The sequence below is a fragment of the Bidens hawaiensis genome, unplaced genomic scaffold, assembly GCF_021521415.1.
Source record: "Bidens hawaiensis isolate Kalapana, Puna unplaced genomic scaffold, B.hawaiensis_p1.1 tig00003570_1, whole genome shotgun sequence".
Classification (NCBI taxonomy): domain Eukaryota; kingdom Viridiplantae; phylum Streptophyta; class Magnoliopsida; order Asterales; family Asteraceae; genus Bidens; species Bidens hawaiensis.
Genome location: NW_027491203.1, coordinates 1589283 through 1609835, shown reverse-complemented (window position 1 = coordinate 1609835; position 20553 = coordinate 1589283). Strand labels below are relative to the sequence as shown.

The following is a 20553-nucleotide window of genomic DNA, read 5'->3' as shown; positions in this document are numbered from 1 at the left end:
CATCCCAACGCGGCAAAGTAAGAACATCCATTATTGTCTCGTAGTACTGGATCCCCTTTTCCCATTTGATTATACATACTTTAAGCTTAGAATCATAAAGCCAGGAGACAGTATCACCATGTACCTTGGAGACAGTCTTGAGGGAGGTCACTTGGTTTTCTTTAATCCATGCAGCAGCAGCTGTGTCTTTACGTTCTTGATCAACAAACCGATACGCCTTGATAATCTTACCCATTGCTTTAAATCTGAACCAACTTATAATCTCTTCAACAGACGGATCATAAGGCGAACCAGAATAAAAACCCTTTCCTTTGGACTTCTTTTCAAGATGGTCTTCTGCTTCTTTAATTACTTCTTCATGAAATACCGGAGCACCTTGATCAACATTCGTGTGTTGATACAAGTTCGGATACTCCTCAGCAGTTACGTCTTCCATCTCAATGTCCTCATCTTCATAAATAACCTCCGTATTCATCTGAATAGCCGGATCATCTTCTAAGCCTTCCTCATTCACCACTTCAACATCAGGCTCAGTTTCTAATACGGTTAACTGTTCGTCATTCAACCCAAGCAATATGAAAATCTGCTCCCGTGTCAGAGACCTATCCACAAACTCACCAACCTCTATCTCATCCCTGTTCACCACACTTTTAACCACCCCCGATCCATCCACAAATATCACAGTATTAGCTGCAATCATCTCAATTGGCTTAGCAGCAGTTGGATCTTGATATATAATAATCTGTTTACCCGAGTCTTCACCGCCACTTGTACCAGCACCATAAGATAAACCATACGATTGTTTAGGCTAACCTCCTACACCAGACTCGTCAGGATCTTGATCGTCATTTTTGACTTTCTTAAGGGCATCTTCTTTGCAAGTTAACTGCAAGATCAACTCTTCTTGTTCTTTCATTTTCACCCCCTGAGACTCAACAATCGCCCGCAGTGCTTTAGTCTTCTTCTGGCAAAATGAGATATAACTCATCATCCGTTTTTGATTCTCCATAAGACGTTCTTGATTCTGACGATCAGCTGCCATTTGGTTTTCATACAGGTGGAGAAGATTCAACAGCATCTCAGTCTGACGGTTTGGTGGCAAGTTGTATAGTGATGGATGAACAGGTTGAATCGGTCCCTGAGGCCGAGTGATTCTTATAAATGAGACATCACTTGGAGGAGGTAGAGTAGGAGGACTAGGAGGAGGAGGCCTCATAGATGGTGTTGAAGGGACGGTAGATAATGTAGCAGGAGGCCTTGGTATCTCAGATAACACCATTTGAGGGATTAAACCAAGCCTTTCATGGGACACCAACGTCATTATCAAGGTAAGCATCGGAGTGGTAGTAATAGGCGGCACTGCCGAGCGTTGAGGCGTTGATTGACGTGGTGGTGGTACACCAATAATTACCCCAGCCCCCGCTGAAACACGTCTTTTCTTTGATGGCTCACCAGTTGCCACCGCTTTCCCTTTCCTCTTCCGTTCTTGTTGAGCTGCAATGGTGGCAGCTAAAGCAGCATTTACTGCCTCTTGTTGCTCTTGAAAGGCAGCGTCACCAGCTCCACCATCACCATCATATCCGTCATCATTCCCATCATCATCGTTCCCACCTTCTCCCCCTTCACGCTCAGAATCAGAGTCTTCGTGGATCCATCGTTCATTAGGAGGACATACATAATTAGGATTAATTATATGACCAATCATTCGTTTATCCCTTGGCTTCTCCTTTCTATACACCAACATCCTATGTACTGTATCATCTTTCATATGTTCCATAGCTCATCATTCACATGAGTTTGATCAATGACTAAATCGAGAATCAAGTCTTAAATAATCAGCTGTAGGAAGTGAGGATACATTAAAAACTTCTTCTTTTGAAGTGTTTGCTGAACTTGCTCTTGAAGATGATCATAAACTAACTCAGAGTAGTTAAACCGCTTGTTGAGAATAAGAGCAACGAAAGCTGATTGTATACTACTTCTACACTCTTCAAATCCACCACGACGACCACTCATACAATGAATTAAAACATGAAGAAGATACTTGTATGGTGGGCATAAAGCATTCTTGTTCAACATAGACTTATCAATATCCACCATAACGTAGACGAGTAAATAAACCCTTAATCAATTGCTTGTCAAATTCACTCGGGTTGTCATCATTGTCACCAAATTGAAGCACGCGGCGAATCACTTCCACATCAATTGTAATAGCAGTTTGATTAATCGTGGCTTTAATATGTTTTTCCGCCTCCACAACCTCAGCAGTATCCCAAAACTGTCTAATAATACTTAGAGACACTCTGGCTCGAGCAGTGATTGCATAACGTATCACTGAACGTCTTAAGAATCCTAACATGTCTCCGAATACATCAACGTCAGCAATATCTTGATCAATATACGCACAGATGTTGTGTTTCGTGTCATAGGGTAATAAAATAACATCTTCCTGCTGTATTTGAGGTGGTTGCTCTTGTGGTGGTTGTTCTTGTTGCCCTTGATCGGCAACCGGTTGATCTTGATTTACTTGATCATCCATTTTAACTGTATAAGTATAACAAATGTAAGGAATGGGAAGATGTAATATATATTTAGCACAAATATATATCTATTTATTTATAAATGGTGTATTTAATTTCATATGATATGTGTAATTAGTGTATTTACGCGTTTAGACGGTTGAAATTCTTTATTTAATTTAAAAGTTAATTTAAATTTAATTAAATAAATAAATTAAATGTCATTCGTGTAAATATCACTCTGATTCGTTACCATTCAGTAACGAATCAAGCGATTCGCTATCAGGTAAATAAGCTAACGAAGTAGACTTAGCGAATTACTATTCAAAATGACGAACTATGGATCTAGTTCGTTATACTTTTAACGAATCCACATCTGATTCGTGAACTAATTTATTCGTTGAGCTAGTTCATGTATTTCTTTAATGAATTGGACACGAATCAGTTCCAATTCGCTAAAGATAACGAATGGTCCATAATTTAGACTTGATCTTTGACTCGCATAGTCAAAGTCAAAATTAATAAGAACACCGAAGGTCAACAACACAAACCCAGCTACAATTAGCGCATGATTATCGTCGAACAATCAAAATAGCAGGTCTATGTCACTCGGAATTGCAATACAAAGCTCACGGTGTTAAGATTGAGGCTTAACACCGTAATATAAACAAGAACAATCATTTCAGTAAACATAGTCTAAGCCGTCAAACATATAATCATTCAATCAACCTAGCAAACTATAATCGAACAATGATTAAAGTCTACCCAAGGTCTCGGAATCACATTCCGGTGACTTTGAATCACACATAAGCAATTTTAACATGATAAATCACAAATAAATCAGTGTTTATAAACTCGGAAAACCCTTAGACCACAAAAATCCATAAATAGTCTATCAAAACACAGTCATTTTTTACCAAAATCACATCGCGGTGATCATCGATACCTTAGAAACACAATGGTATCCTTGAAATGTCAAAAATTGAAGGTCGAATTTCAGAGAAAATTTTGAATAGGGTAACTTTAGGATGAAGGAAAAGATGAACAGTGAAGGATTGTTCGTCTTTTTCTGTCTTATATAACCTAGCACGCTACCCGAGGTACTCTTTGTATGAATCAAGAGATTCGTTTGAATTATAAATAACGAATTAGATAATTCGCTTTTCCAGTTCGTTACCTTAGAGTAGCGGACAAGACATGACTCGTGTCTTGATTCGTTAAATATGTATAACGAAGAAGGAATGATTCGTTACAGAGTGCAGAAGCGATTTAGGTGAGCGAACTAGAAACCAGTTCGCTAAAGAATCACCTAGTTCGTTATCCATAATTAATGAAGTAGCTTTTTCTGAATTAAAACTTTATTTAATTTTAACATAATTAATTAAATGAATTAAATAAATTTCAACAAATAACTAAAAATTTTAACCTAAATTAATTACCGAGAACCGTTTATCCTGATAACTAAATAACTTAAAAACGTTTCATTTTTACGAAACATAACTTAAAAATCATTAAATAATATGTAAAGTACGAAAGATAAAATATTTTTGGTATTTTATAAAAATGAAAGAATGTATTTACAAATGAATATCCGAACATTAAAAATAGACAATCTTTTTGTGTTTTTAAATGATTTATCAAAAACAAGACATATTTTTGTATTTTTGTTAAGTTTGAACAGAGAATCATATTCACCGAAATGCCCTTCCATCACAGTTTTATATTTCAGCGATATTATGACTGGCGTTAAGTCGGTCGTTGATATTGTTGTCCACTTAAATCTTATAACAAACCTTCGAGCATTTTTGTGATATGATTTATGGTTCAATTATCGCACAGAATATCGGAAACTATCAGCCCCTAATCTCGGTTCAAGCTTAATTTTATTTTTGCCAAATCACCCCAACTTGACTTAAACCATTATAATGTTGATCAAAATTTGAAATTTTTTGAATATTTGAGCAATGCATCAAGTTTCCTTTACTGTGGGTGAGTATGCACCAGTCCATCTGTCGGCTTACATACATTGTATCCCTTGGGGTCCGTTTATTATTGGTATTGAGACGCACGCAAGGGAGGAACAATTGTATGACTAACAGCGGATTTTGATTAAGTCAGTAATTTAGATTGTACAAAGTACAGCGGTGATCAAGTTTAATGACTTTGGGTTTGCTCTAGAAAGCGAGTGAAATATTCATGCTTATGAATACCCAGATGATTAAGCCGCATAAAGACTCACAGTGTCCAAAATCCTAACGCTTGTTATTTGCTTTATTATATTTTTGGGTGATCAACAGTTATAAGGCTTGAGTATGACCGGTTATTACATTTCTGCCATCTTTACCGAGACTTTTGCTAGAGCCTAACACCTCTTTCAATTTGGCTTTTCTTTAAGTTTATATCACTTACTTTACTCTAACAGCTTGTTTAAGACCTATCAATGCACCAATGATTAAGCACACGGTCTTTTAAGCTTATTTCTTTCTGAGTTTGGGGTCAAATCATCAATGTACTATCATATTCTCTTTTTGCTTAAAAAAAAACTCAAAATTTTGAGGAGCATAAACAAAATGATTTAAATTGCCCCAGTTAATTTAAGTTTATAAATTAATGGCTATCCTATCCATCTAAAAATAGAGAACATAACCAAAACATGCAAGCACGCTTCACAGATTCACCCCCTAAAACCTAAAAAACACAAATAAAAAGCACAATATTTTTGTATTTTCTTAGATTCACCCCCTAAAACCTAAAAACAAAAATTTTACACTAGAACAAACTAAAATAAAGATAATTATCCTAATTTTAGGATCTCAGCAAGGGTCTTCAATCCATTTAAACCAAGCAAAAAAGTTAAAACGTGTTTTATCAAACGCTTTGGTAAATAGATCGGCTTTTTGAAAATCAGTGTGCACTTTCTCAAGATCAATTAATTTTTTTCATAACAATCCCGTATAAAGTGATATCGAATTTCGATATGTTTCGTTTTAGAATGTTGTACGGGATTCTTGGTGATACTAATATAAGCAGAGTTATCAATCAAGATAGGAGTAGTAAGAAACTTCAAACCGTAGTCGCGAAGATGTTGTTGTATCCACAAAACCTGGGAACAGCAACTCGAGGCTGCAACATATTCAGCTTCGGCAGTTGAAGTGGAGACCGTTGTCTGCTTCTTACACTGCCAGGAAACAAGCCGGCTTCCTAAGAATTGACATCCCGCTGTAGTAGACTTGAAATTGATCTTGCATCCTCCATAATCTGAGTCTGAGTAAGCGATAAGATCAAAAGTATCATCTTTGGGGTACCATAACCCGATGTCAGAATTTCCCCTTAGATATTGCAGAATACGCTTGACCGCTGCCAGGTGAGTCACTCGGGGACTAGCTTGGTACCTAGCACATAAACAAACAGCAAACATTATGTCGGGTCGAGAAGCAGTTAAATACATTAAGGAACCAATCATGGCACGATAGATGGTCGGATCAACGGTATCCTCCAATTCATCCGGTGATAAATTGTGACCCACGGGAAGAGGAGTAGAAGGGATTTTTCCGGCAGTAATTTTGAATCGGCCCAAGACATCGTTCACATATTTTGTCTGATGAATGAAAATTTTCTTCGCAGACTGATGAACCTGCAACCCTAAAAAGAAATTCATCTCTCACATCGAGCTCATCTCGAACTTGGTTTGCATAGACTTCTCGAACTCCTTACACAACATGTCGTTCGTAGACCTAAAGATTATGTCATCAACATAAATCTGAATGAGCAGAAGATCATCACCAATATTCTTTTAAAATAAAGTGTAGTCAACAGTTCCACGTTTGAAGCCGTTGTCCGTCAGATGGTCGGCGAGCGTGCCATTCCAAGCTCTCGGGGCTTGATGTAGAACATATAATGCCTTGTTTAAACGGTAAACACGGTCAGGATAATCAGGATCCTCAAAATCGGGAGGCTGTAAAACAAACACATCCGCGTGAAGTTCACCATTGAGAAAAGCACCATAACATCCATTTGATACACCTTGATATTCTTGTAAGCAGCATATGCCAGGAAGATTCGAATCGACTCTAATCTTGCAACTGGAGCATACACCTTAGTGTAATCAATACCCTCTTGCTAATGAAAACCTTGCACCACTAAACGTGCTTTGTTTCTCACAATTACCCCATGATCATCTTTCTTACACTTATATACCCACTTAGTCGGAATTGCTTTCTTGACTCTAGCAGGTTTATCAATAAGATCCCAAACACCTAAACGTGCGAATTGCTATAACTCTTCTTGCATGGCTTCTACCCAAGACGGATCTTGAAGAGCCACACGAGGAGTTGTAGGCTCAACTTGGGATAGAAAGCAAGTAAATTTAGCAACAGTTGCAATTTCAGATGAGTGTAAGTCAGCATAAGCACATAGAGCATTATTGTCACTTGAAGAAGCAACTTGATGTCGTGTCTGAACCCCTACATCAAGGTCTCCAATAATGTTTTATTGTGGATGGTAATTATGAATCCTGAGAGTAGGATTTTTAGAAACAGCAACGTTTTCAAATAAATTAGTGTAATGTTCACCCAATTCAGGAGATGAAACATCACTGTCAAGTGCAATAACTTGATCCACAACTGTATTATCATCAGATGAAGTAGACGCATTATCATTATGAACAAGAGATTCATTATCAAGTTCTTCAATTGGAGCAGCAATTGGAGATTCAACATCATTTGAACTGGTAAACCTTGGAATATCCAAATGTTCTTCAAAATAGGCACGAATTAAATCTTCATCTGGATGATCAGTGGATGGAGTTAATGAATTAAATAAGGCATCATAGTCAAACATCCAGTCGGGACCTTTCCCTTGTAGAGGAGTAGTGTACTTTTGACAGTCAACATGGTACCACTCTTCAACACAACCAGACGTAAAATTGAAAACCCGTTTCTTAGGTGACGCATACCCCAAGTAAAACCCTTCAATGGATTTTTCATCAAATTTACCCACATCCTTTTTCAGCATAGTACAGGGACACCCAAAAGGTTCCAAGTACTTTAAATTAGGTTTACGATTATTCAATAATTCATAACTGGTCTTCTTGAGTCGATTAACAGTTAGAACTCGATTGAGGGTATAACAAGCCGTATTCACAGCCTCATTCCAAAATTGGACAGGAAGCTTAGAATCAGCAAGCATAGTTCTTGCAGCTTCAATCAAGGTTCTATTCTTTCGTTCAACAACACCATTTTGTTGAGGTAAATACGGTACACTATATTCACGGTGAATTCCCTTTTGGATACAAAAGAAATCCAATATAGTGTTTTTGAATTCAGTTCCATTATCACTCCGAATTCTCCTCACCTTTTTTTTGTAAAGTGATTCGATTTTAGTGATAAGGTTTTGTACCAAAACAGGTGTTTGATCTTTCGAACTCATAAATAAGACCCATGAATATCGTGAATAATCATCTGTAACAACCAGGCAGTACCAGTCTCCAGAAATACTCGCACGATTCACTGGACCTAACAAATCCATATGAAGTCGTTCAAGTGGAGTATCAATGGAATTTAGTAACTTAGATGGGTGCGATTTCTTCTTTTGTTTGCCTTTCTTGCAAGAAATACAGTGATCGGATAACTTAAACTTCTTTAACGACACCCCCTCTACCAAGTCGTTTGCCATTAAATAATTCATCTTTCGAACATGTATGTGACCCATTCTTTGATGCCAAAGTACGGATTCTTTCTCGGTTGCTTTCGAGACAAAACACGTTTTGATCGATGTAGATACTTTAGAATTCATATTCAAGACATAAATATCATTTGATCGTGGTGATCGCATGACAACCATGTCCTCGGGAATCACATAACCCGGTTTCAGAATCAGACACTCTTTATCGGTAAATACTGTAGTGTATTGCTTATCACAGATTTGCGACACACTCAATAAGTTATGCTCCACTTTATCACAATAGTTAACTTTCTCAAATGTAATCTTCCCATTTGACACATCACCTTCTTGTGTAATCATACCCCCAGAATTCCCAGCAAACGCCACAAAACCACCTTGAATATTTCTCACGTTTGATAAGAGATTGAGATTTCTAGTAATATGACAAGAACATCCACTATCCATGATCCAGTTTTCACCAGAAATGGTCTTGGATGTACCCTACACACAAAAGAAAATGATTAGTTCAAAAAGGCAGCCCAGGCCTCAGTCTTGGGCACCTTTTGGTTTTCTTGAGAAAAATTAACCTTAGTTGCATTCAATTGTTGTTCAGCAACTTGAGAATAAGTTACAGGTTTCTTCGACTTTCGTCTTAGATACGCAGCTTGAACCACATTTGAATTAAAATTTTTGCATAATGGTTCAGTAGGAATAAACTTAGGTTTAACGGAACCATGAGTTTCATTCACATGAACAACTTTTCGAGGGTGTATCTTCGAAAACATAATATGAGTATCATCAGCACACGACACAGGTCTTTTCAGAATCTCCTTTACCACTGGAACCGGTTTAGAATGGTCCTTGATAAAAGGATGAAGAGTCTGATAGTTCTTCTGACCACATTTTTTTACTACATGACCTTGTTGACCGTAAAGAAAACAACTTCGCATGTCAACATGATGATGTTGAAAATTTGTTGGAACATGTGACACAGATGATGTCTGATGACTCACATTTTTGGTCATGCTCTTAGTAAAATCAACGGATAATTCAGATTTCTTTTTCAAGTAAAAATCTAAATTAGAACAGTTCGAAAAACTTTTCAACGTATCTGTCCCAGTTGACTTCACAAATTGAATTTTCTTAGCTTGTTTTAAAACTTGTTTTGCTTTAGTCAATGAATCAGATGAAACTGATGTTTTCGCTTGAGCATATTGACGTTCAAGTTCACAAACTTTGGAGGTTTCATTGTAAAACACACTCTCAATCAGTTCAGGTTTAATGATACTTATTGGAATGTCTTTCTCAGTGAACATTGTGTCCATACCCTTTAACTTACACACACGAGCAGATGACGGCTTAAGTGCATTAGGATTTATAAAGCGCAACAAATCCTCATAAGAAATTTTGGGTTTTTCTGGTTTCTTAGCCTTCACTGGTTTGACAAAAACATCTTGTTTCATCTTAGTTGTGTGCGAACCATACACAGCCTCCTCAAATTCATGAGGTTCACACAGTATGTGATTAGAACTTGGAATGTTTTTGTTCTTGTGTATAATTTCAGGTTCAAACACATCCTCAATGATAACTTTGTCAACATTTTCAACAAAAACTTTGTTGCTTTGAACATGAGGTTTCTGAGAAACAGATTGGGTTTTAACAGTTTCAGACTTACTTGGTTTAGATTTTTCTAAAATCACAGGCTCTTTAAGAATAACATCTTCTTCAGTTGGAGCAAAAGGATTAATTTTATAATCATTGTGAAATGGTGGTGGAATTTAAACAAAACCTATACCTTTCTTTGAATCCTTTTGTTCTCCAGAAACTTCAATAATTTCATTCAACAGAAAAGATGAATTTCGAAATTTACCCAATTTGTTCTTTAACTCAAGAACCTCATTTTCAAGATCGGTTATCTTTGAAAGGTGTTTCAAAATTTCTTGAAACTTTTGATCATTAATTGTCATTTTCACAGATAACTCAACCTTAAGATCATGATTACTTATAGTCAAAGCCTCAATTTTCTCTCTTGAATTTATTTGAGAAGTCAAGGATTGCCTATAAGTATCTTTTAGTGAAGCAAGTTCTCTTACTAAATTGTCATTGTGATTCTATAAAGATTCTAACTTAGGTTTGTTAGATTCACAATTAGCACAATTTTCTTTAACAGATGAGGTAGCAGAAATAGAATGACTAACCTCGTTTATCTTAGCCATGCATGCAAAGACTGTTGCAGGCTTGTCACAGGAATCATCAGAATCCGATCCAGAGTCATTATCAGAAGACACCTCACTTCCATGGAAATATTGAGTCAACCCGAACAAAGCCAAATTAGCTTGATTATCATTGCACAGTAATCGTTGTGACCAATCATCTCCATTAGCTAACATTGCTTGTGACCCGGAACATGATGGTTTCTTCTAAACATCATTACCTCTTGGTACTGAAGAATTTGTACTTTGACCACGAGGACCATTATACTCCTTTTTCGGTTTGTCACATTCTTTTGCAAAATGACCGAATTCTTGACAATTATAACATTTTACCTTCAACTTGTCAAATCCCAACTTCTTGTTTAGAGCGGGAAGATCTTTTCCAGTTCTTTGCATGAATCTTTTCACCTTTCGAACAATCATTGCCATGTTCCATTTTAAATCCATGATTTCTAAGTCGTCTGGATCAATCTGATCATAGTCTTCATCGGTCAGGTCACTAGTGGCAATTTTACTACTCACCAGATTTTTATAAGATGACATAAAAGCTGATAAGAAAGCAAAATTTTGTTCAGCTTCTTTCATGTTAATGTTTGGAGGTGATGAGTATTGATTTGTCGAAGACGAACTGCCTGAACTAGAAGAAACATTTGGTGATCCAGAATTACCAGCAGTATAAAAACATGCTCTAGGATCACTATAAATAGTTGTTTCATTCTCTTTTGCGTTCTGTGTCAGAAAAGCAGTGATCGGTGAAATTGTTGAACTTAAAGGCATGCTACCCCCATAGAAAGCAGGATCTTGACTTTCCTTTGATGGTTTTTGACATTTGAGATCATACTCACGAGCTTCAATATTTTGTAAGAACTCACTTGCATTCAAGTCTTCATTGAAATAACTGTTTTCTTTTAATACCATTAGAAAAGTAGAGTACGAACTTGGTAATGCACTCTTAATAGTATCAATCTTGTCAACCTCAGAAATTTCCAACTTCATTTTATCCATTTCAGCAATCAAGTGATTGAATCTCGTTGTAATCTCTTCAACTGTTTCACCTTTGAGTAAGTTAAAGTTTCTGAATTGAAACTTAAGCATCACCTTTTTGCTTTCAGCTGTATTTCCCATACTTTTCATTCGGATATGTTGAACAAAGAGGCACATATCTTAATACTACCCACTTGGTGAAATATATTTTCAGGTAAAACCATGGTTAGAGTAGAATAGGCTTTTGTTTCTATCTCTAATGCTTTCTTCTCTTCTTGTGATTGAGATATGGCTTTAGGTCTGAAGCCGATAGTCTCATCCCCAATCATAGGAACGGTATAGACTTCATCCAAACAATACGAGCAGTCAGGATGAACTGAACCTAAATATGCACGAAACCGAGGTTCCCATTTGGAAAAGTCACTGAACATCATCAATCTTGGACATTTCAAATGTGAACCTATGTCGGTATCAAGTTGCAATATTTGTTGCATCAACATGTTTTGAGACGCCAATGCATACATACCGGCCATCTTTGACAAGTTTCAAAAACTCAAGGGTGTAACGAATCAAACAACGAATAAGGTTAACGAACTGTAAACAGTTGTAGCGAACTGTGAACAGTAGAATAACGAATCAAATCTTAAAAAAGTTCAGATTGATCAGACAACAAATCACAATTGAGTTTAGTGAATCAATATAACGAATCAGAAAGTCAAACTAACGAGTTAACTAAGCGAATCACAAAGAATCAGCTTAGCGAATTAGAAGATAATCAATAACAAATCACTAAGAAATAGATAACGAACCAGCTACAGTTGATTAACGAATCAACTATAACGAATCAGGTTGTTACAACCGTTTGTAACAAACTCTGACACCTTATGCCACTTGGCAAAGGTTGTTATAACACAAATCCCAAAGTGTACGCGTGTCACACGAATTAGTTAATCCCAAATAACGAATTAGATCACACGAATCAACTATTATAGCTAACTGGTTAGCGAATCACTTGAAATGAATGACGAATTAACAAACTTAATGAACGAATCAAAGGAAACAAGATAGCGAATCACCATAAATATGATAACAAATCATATTCATTTTTGAATCTTCAAATCTTCAACACAAGATTTCCAGAAATCTGGAAATGATGAACATCAACCCAGAAACTCAGAATTTGTAATACACTCTCGATACTAAACCAAATCACACAAATGACCAACCAAAACACTCGGAACACAATCGCGAAACCAATACGCTAATCCTCGATACCAAACATCTAAGATTACCAATCCAATTTTACCAAAACACTAACCCTGTTTCGGCCTTAAACCAAAACCGATACCAATCCACTCAAAACCAATCCAAAACTCAATTCCAATTCACAAAACCATACCAATACCTTAACCAACTCGGATTCAATCCAATTCGTCCATAATTCAATCAATTCAACTCAAAATTGATTCAAATTCACTCAAACAGAATATTAACAACATCAAAAACTAATTAAACACCAAATCAAGTGTAATTGAGCTCCAACGGCTTTGATACCACTTGTTGGTTCGCAGTGTATCAATTCAATAACAATAACAGATCTCAGGTCTGTGTATATATGATTAATACCTTAATAATAGATCTAGCTCATAATTACTTTAGATTAAGTGTTATATATGTATATGTATTATCAGTATATGTATATCAATAGTTCGTATAATATTAGGATGAAGATCGAGAGAGGATTTGGACAGGGTTTTGTTAATTAACTCTCAAAACTTAACTTAAGCGTGAACAGTGTTCACGTATAAATAGAAGACGAACCTAGTTCGTTAACATCCCCTAACGAACTAGAGTTCGCTTCGTTACATACACTTAAATAACGAAACACCCCCTGATTCGTTAACATCCCCTAATGAATCAGGAGGGAATAAGCTTAAGTCTTGGTTCGCTAACATCCCCTAGCGAACTAGACCATACATATAGCGAACTGGACAATAATTAAACTAATTATTACATTAAATATAAAACAAAACCGTTAACGATAATTACAAAGACTCAAGACGCAAAACCGTGCACTAACAGCTAGCGAATCAGACTCAATTCGTTATAATTGAGATAACGAACTAGACCATTCGTTATAGCGAAGGAAGGAGGATTTTGTAACGAATTAGACTGTGAATTGATAACGAATTAGGCTTAATTCTTTATAGAAAATGAGTTAACGAATTAGATAATAATTAAAAATCCTAATGGAAAATGTGTTAAGACAGTTAATGGAAAATGTGTTAAGACAGCTCGACCCCAGCCAGGGGCTCTGCCCCTTGGACCCTGCTAGGGGCTTCCGTCCCTAGACCCCGCTGCCAGGGACGCTGCCCCCGGACCCCCATTCGTTGAGAGTAATAATTTAACTAGAAACGCGATATGAAAAGTAATAGTAATCAATACGCATAATTGTTATACAGCTAGCCGTGCACAGCCAAAAAAAGGAGTAACCATTAACGAAAGAAGTAACCGAGTTCAGGTGAGTTTCTAGCCCCATTCCTTGTTATGTTTTCGGGGTTGTGTGCATACTCTATGTGACAGTTAATACACTTACCTTAAATGGTAAGTGTATGCCAGGTATGATACATGTGATAGATACGATTGATTGCTTGTCGATATGTGAACGATCTTCTCGATATTGCATGTATTGCCAAGAATAGTGATGATTGTCTCCTTATATGGATATTAAATGATAGCTTATATATAGAGTTCCCTCTACGGATAATATATAGAGTGTTCCTTAAATGGAAAGCATAGTGTTCCTTCTATGGATGTATATAGGATGTTCCTTCTATGGAGAATATATATATATATTTATATATATATATATAAATAGAGAGAGAGAGAGAGAGAGTCCTTCTATGGAGAATATAAATAGTAGGGGTAATAGTAATAGTTATTTTAATAGATATTATGTGATGTTCCTCTTATGGATATTTATACAAGGTTAAGATACGTATGTATGTAAGATATGTGTATGTATTGTATGTCGCCTGATTAACTAGAACTCACTCAGCGTAGCTGACTTTTAGTATGCACGCAGGTGAATATGATTAAAGAGCTAGCATGAGGTTGGCACATGGCATGGATCGAACGGCTGGCATTTGAAGATGGAATAACTGATGTTTTAATATGATGATTTATGTTATGGTTTTAAAGAAAATATTAAATGTTTTGTAATAAACGGCTAAATTTTTATATTTCGCGTAAATTTTAATAAACTCTGATTTGTAGAACTGTGTTTATGAGTAAATCCGACGTTAAAATTAGGCACCGGGAACAGGGCCTTACACTTGGGCAATCCGTTGCACCCCGGCATGTTTCGCCACCTTTGTTCGGGGTGTGACAAGCTTCCCCGTTGGTTCCACAGGTACGAGTTCCGGTCGATTGGTAACACTGCGTTTGAACAAGATGAGGTTCGGTTGCGGTTATTCCAGTTTTTCTATATGATAAAGCAAAACACTGGTTTAACTCGCTACCGATGTATAGTATTTGGAACTCGACTGAGATGCTGCAGGTGTTCTTAAACGAGTACTATTCAGAGACGAAGACGAGCGAGGCCCGAATGTAAATTCGCCACTTTTCACAGTTATCTGGTGAATTATTTCATGAAGCGTTCGCCAGGTTTAAGGAGATGATCAAAAAATGCCCACACCACCAGATTGAATTGTGGGAATTGGTGAAATTCTTTGTAGACGGAATGGCATACGAGGACCGAAAGCATCTAAAAGCCTCGTGTAACGGTCAGCTGCTGAACCAACCCGAGGAGGATGATTGGGATTTTCAGGAGTTTATGTGTGAAGATTCTAAAGCCGAAGCAGCAACTGAAATACGAAGACAGATACTTCTTTCAGGTCAATAAAGTCAGTCACGAGTGAGTCTAAAAGAATTGCTGAGTTAGAACGTGAACTGTTCGGGTACAGAAAGGGTTAGAAGAAAGAAGTCAAGAAAGTGGGATTGAAATTCCCGGTTTGTGAGTATTGTGGTGAAATCGGGCATAAGTTAGAAAATTGCCCCGAGTTATATGACGAAGAGGAGGATGAGCCCGAGGAGGTTAACTATGCTTATGGGGATTCCAAGGGTCAAGGGCCTAATTCAAACACTTATCACCCAGGCCTGAGGAATCACCCGAACTTTTGTTACGGGAACACGTCTACACAGTTAAACCCAAACTTTCAGGGATCGAACCAAAACATATCGCAGGGAAATTACCGCCAGAGCAGTTATCAGCAGGGCTCGTATAATCAGAATCGGGGGTATAACAAAGACGGTAACCGGGGTAGAAATTCATCGGTAATTAGGACCAGCAGATGGGGTCCTCGGGAAATGCGGATTAGTCGGTGCACTAAAAGTTGGATGCATTGATGAAGATTATGTCACATAATCAGGCTGAAACGAAAAAACATTTCAAGTTACGGGATAAATCAGTGGAAGCAATGTCAAAGCTGATTGGTCAGCTCGCAGCAGATATGGCAAAGTTTCAAAAGAGTGAGGGTCAACTCCCGAGTGATACTACAGTCAACCTAAACCACTATTGCTCTAGCTCCAGGAAGGGAAACAATGTGCACATCAATGCGGTAAGTCTTTTACCTGATTTTGAAATTTCTAGTGTTGAAGTTGATTCACCACCACAATTTGTTGAAGGGTGGTGGAAGATGTTAGTGATGAGAGTGATTGTGTTGGCCAAAATGAAAGGATTTTCCAAAATAACACAAAATTAAAAGCAAATGAAACATCTTTTCATGAAAATTGTTCATGTGATAAATGTTTAATGGGTAAATCGACCAACATAAAACTTGATGAGATGGAGAGTAACACCACCCCAAATAAGCTCCAAGACTCGGGAGTGCCACTTTTATCAATTCAAATTGGGGAATTTAAAACTGATCGAGCACTTCTAGATCTTGGAGCATGCATGTAAGGCCCCGAACCCGGTAGCCCTACTTTAACGTCGAATTTACTCATAAACACAGTTCTACAAATCAGAGTTTATTAAAACCTTTCGCGGAATATAAAACATCAATCATTTATTACGAAACGTTCAATCTTTGCTTTAAAACCATAACGTAAAACCACATATTTTAAACATCATTTCTTCTATCTTCATATGCCAACCGCTCAATCCATGCCATGTGTCATCCTCATGCCATCTCGATAAACATGTATACCTGCGTGCATACTAAAAGTCAGCTACGCTGAGTGAGTTCTAGTTAATCAGGTAACATACATTACATACACATATAATATATACTTACGTATCCGAAGATACTTACTCATACTTGATCACTTACCCTACTACCACACATATCTACAATCACAATCCTCAGTCTATCGAGAGTACGTTCATAGTCCACCGTCTATACCTATACTCAAGGTCGTGAACACGTAAAAGGTCCGCAGTCCTTACCTATGTTCACAACTTTTGGTACGTGCAAGGTCTGCAGTCCTTCCCTATACCATCCTATTATAACAACACGTACAAGGTCCTCAGTCCTTCCCTATGTTGCAACCTAAACCATAGCACGCACGAGGTTTGCAGTCCTCCCCTATGCTACCACAACACAAATACAGCACGTATAAGGTCCATAGTCCTTTCCTATGCTGCTACCTAAATCATAGCAGGTACGAAGTCCGCAGTCCTCCCCTATGCTACCACAACACAATTATAGCACGTATAAGGTCCTCAGTCCTTTCCTGTGCTGATGCCTATCTACAATACGTATAAGGTCCGCAGTACTTATCTACGTTGACGTCTATACCTACAACACGTATAAGGCCCACTGTCCCTATCTACGTTTACATCTATCATCTATATCACGTATAAGGCCCACGGTCCTTAACTACGCCATCACCTGCCTAGTCTATGTCCAACAAAAGTTAGAGGAATTTGCCACCCTAACTTACTACGTCAGACGTAGAACTGACGTACCATTTCCGTACCTGCATACACTTATTTCGCATTTACAATAAACACATCATAGCATATGAACACTCTAGGCGTTTTTCACATCATTCAATTAACAATCATGCTCCTTGTCGGTACGTGCAATATCCGAAGATCGTTCACGCCCCGACAAGCATTCATTCATAACGATCATACATCATCCATATATAACATTCATATCTTTATTTACAACCTGACAGTACGCGCAATATCCGAAGATCGTTTGCGCACCGAAAATCAATCATTCATATCTATCACATATATCATATATGGCATACACTTACCGCTTAAGGTAAGTGTATTAACTAAACACATCGAGTATGCACACAGCCCCGAAAAACATAACAAGGAGTGGGGCTAGAAACTCACCTGAACTCTGTTCCTTTCTCCGTTAATAGTTAATCCCTTCTTTATCTGAGCTCTGCTAACTGTATAATAGTTACACGTATCAATACTAGTCTGATCTAATCTAGTGGCCTAGTATTAGCTTAATTTACTTAGCATTTTTAGGGTTTTTCCTTTATTTTAACTTCCTTGTATTTTGATCTCTTAAGTCTTTACAATGCATACCATCACGTGTGTACACATATATGTCTACATATACAGGTTGCCAGGTATCCGGGTCTCAATATAAGCGAAGTTAGATGTATAAGCGATCTTAGATATACAAGCGAACTTATATATACAAGCGAACTTAGATATATAAGCGAACTTATATTAAGGAGAACTTAGATAAAGGCAAACCTGTACGTCAGCGAACTTACCTTAGCGAACTTACATAAGCGAACTTGTTGTAAGCGAACTTATGTTAAGCGAACGTATATATCAGCGAACTTATATGCAAGCGAACTTGCTCGTACGCGAACTTACTGCAGCGAACTTGCTGTAGCAAGCCGCTGTCCACGGTTTCGTTTCATCGGTCGTTTAGCGACCTTAATACACTTGTTATGGTCCAGCCTTAGCCCTGAACGTTCCCTTAACCGTTCTCGTCCTTACTTGACCCGAACGAACGTAAAGCTTGGATCTTTTAAGCTTAAAATGTTCCAACGGGATCTATAGTTCATTTTAAACGAACCGTTCATAACCATGAGTTCGTTAAGTCCATTTTAATCTTCAAGTTTGCAACTTTACGATTTGTTTAGACCCAATCTATCATCATACCAATTTTCATGTAAATTCGTTCATGTAAAGTAAACATTTTTAACAAAAATGTACCTTTGAGGTTTTTGTATGAAATCACTCGAGATGCTCAAAACCATATCAAACGAACTCCGATTAGGGTGATTCAAGAGGCCACAGAACCTACTCGTCCCGATTTACAATCCCATTAGCTCACCTTCGCCGGAAACCGCCGCTAAAGTCGCCAGAACAGCTGAACAGTTTCCGGAATCTTCACTTTTGAGCTGTTGTGGTTTTACTGATAAAATCCGGACTTACCGACCTCCGATCGAAGATCCTTTTGGTGGAAAACTTCATTTATATGTCAGTAATACTCTGTTAATATTTGAGACCCATCCGACGGCTAGATCTCTAGGAATCTTTGTGTCTTTGTGGGTGTTTTTCTCAAAAACGGGAATTGGGTTAAGTGTGTGTTTTAATGGTGTAGGCTATGGTGTGGAGATGTATGAAAATGGAAAGGATTAGGGTTTTAAGGGGTATTTATACTCTCTTAAGCCCCTAGACCTAAGGCCCATCTTTCTTTCTTGGTCCATAATTAACTCCATCTAATTAGCCTACTTATCCTTCCATCCTTATTATTTTATTAATTCTCTTCTAATTCAAGTAACTTTTCCATCATAAATAAATAATATATTAAATATTATTCTTAGAAATTTCGGAAAGTTACAATGCGTTAGTATTATGCCCGGTAGTTTATATGATCGGTATGAATTTGGCCTGTTAGAAAGAATAAATACAACTGTGGTGTTGGCGGACCAAACTCATACACTTCCTCGGGGCATGATGACTAATGTAATGGTTCATGTGGAAAGTTGTGTATAGTTCAAATGTTTCTAATAACAACAATCCAAAAGTTAAAACAAACAAATCATAGAAACCAACAAACTTTGAGGAGGATTTAATGCGGTTCATTAATACTTCTGCTGGAAAATTAAACACATGCGGTGTGTTTAAATTAAAGGGGGTAAACAAAGTTTTCGAAGAGAAAGACATTACCCTACACTTAATCAAACCTGAATTGATTGAGTGTCTTTCAAAACGAGACCTCTAGTTTACATAATATTGAGCAAGCTTTTGCAAGATCTAAGTCATTTAACAAGCCTATCCTTAAACCTAGTTTGAAACATCATTAAAACACTATTAAACCAATAAAGTTTGTTAGTTCTATTGGAACAGACACTATACAAAGTTTTTCTAATTATTCAAACTTGGACTTTTATAAAAAGAAAAAGGCTGTGACGTTTGATGATGAAGATGTTAAAGTTTCAAGTGATTCTTCTCAACAAAGTGTTGCACAATCGTCAATCAAATCACAACATGCGTTTGTTGATATGAGAACCTGTTTCTTGTGTGGCAGACGTGGGCATGTTGTAAGAAACTGTGGAACACGAAAAGTGAAGAATGCTCATCCAATTACCAGGGATTAACCCAAAATAATTCATGTGGTTAAAGAGATTCTTAAGAGACCAATGTCTCATGTTGACGAGACCCATATCATGTTTCACAATGTGAATCCACGCAAGGTGGTTCATGTTAATGAAAATTCAGTTAAATTAAACCACAAAGTGTTTGTTCCTACACAACCACTTTGCAAGAATGTTCACACAAAGGTGATTCAAGATGCTTATCTAAGACGAAATTCGAACAGACCAGTGACTTATTCACAAATGCATGGATCAAAATTTGGGTCAACTGACATTAAATCTTCTGTTGAAAAGAAGAGCTGCCTAAGACTGAGGCATGGCTGCCTTTTTGGTCTAATCATGTTTCTTGAATGTGCAGAGTTTATCCAAGTCTATATCTGGAGAAAATTGGATCATGGATTATGGATGCTCTCGTCATATTACCGGCAATATTAATCTTCTAACCAATGTGAAGAGTATTCAAGGGGGTTATGTAGCTTTTGCGGGTAATTCAAGGGGTATGATAACCAAGGAGGGTGATGTGTCAAACGGTATTATTAAGTTTGAAAACGTTAACGATCGTGACAAGGTGGATCACAATTTGTTGA

The 20553-nt window shown here is 37.3% G+C and overlaps 1 long non-coding RNA gene across 1 annotated transcript; it reads left to right on the top strand.

The window, feature by feature from the left end:
- The first annotated feature begins 16909 nt into the window (after window positions 1–16909).
- Window positions 16910–17101, top strand: LOC143623862 (uncharacterized). Its single transcript, XR_013151984.1, has 2 exons — window positions 16910–16993; window positions 17042–17101. It is a non-coding gene; the product is annotated as an uncharacterized LOC143623862 (long non-coding RNA).
- The last annotated feature ends 3452 nt before the right edge of the window (window positions 17102–20553 follow it).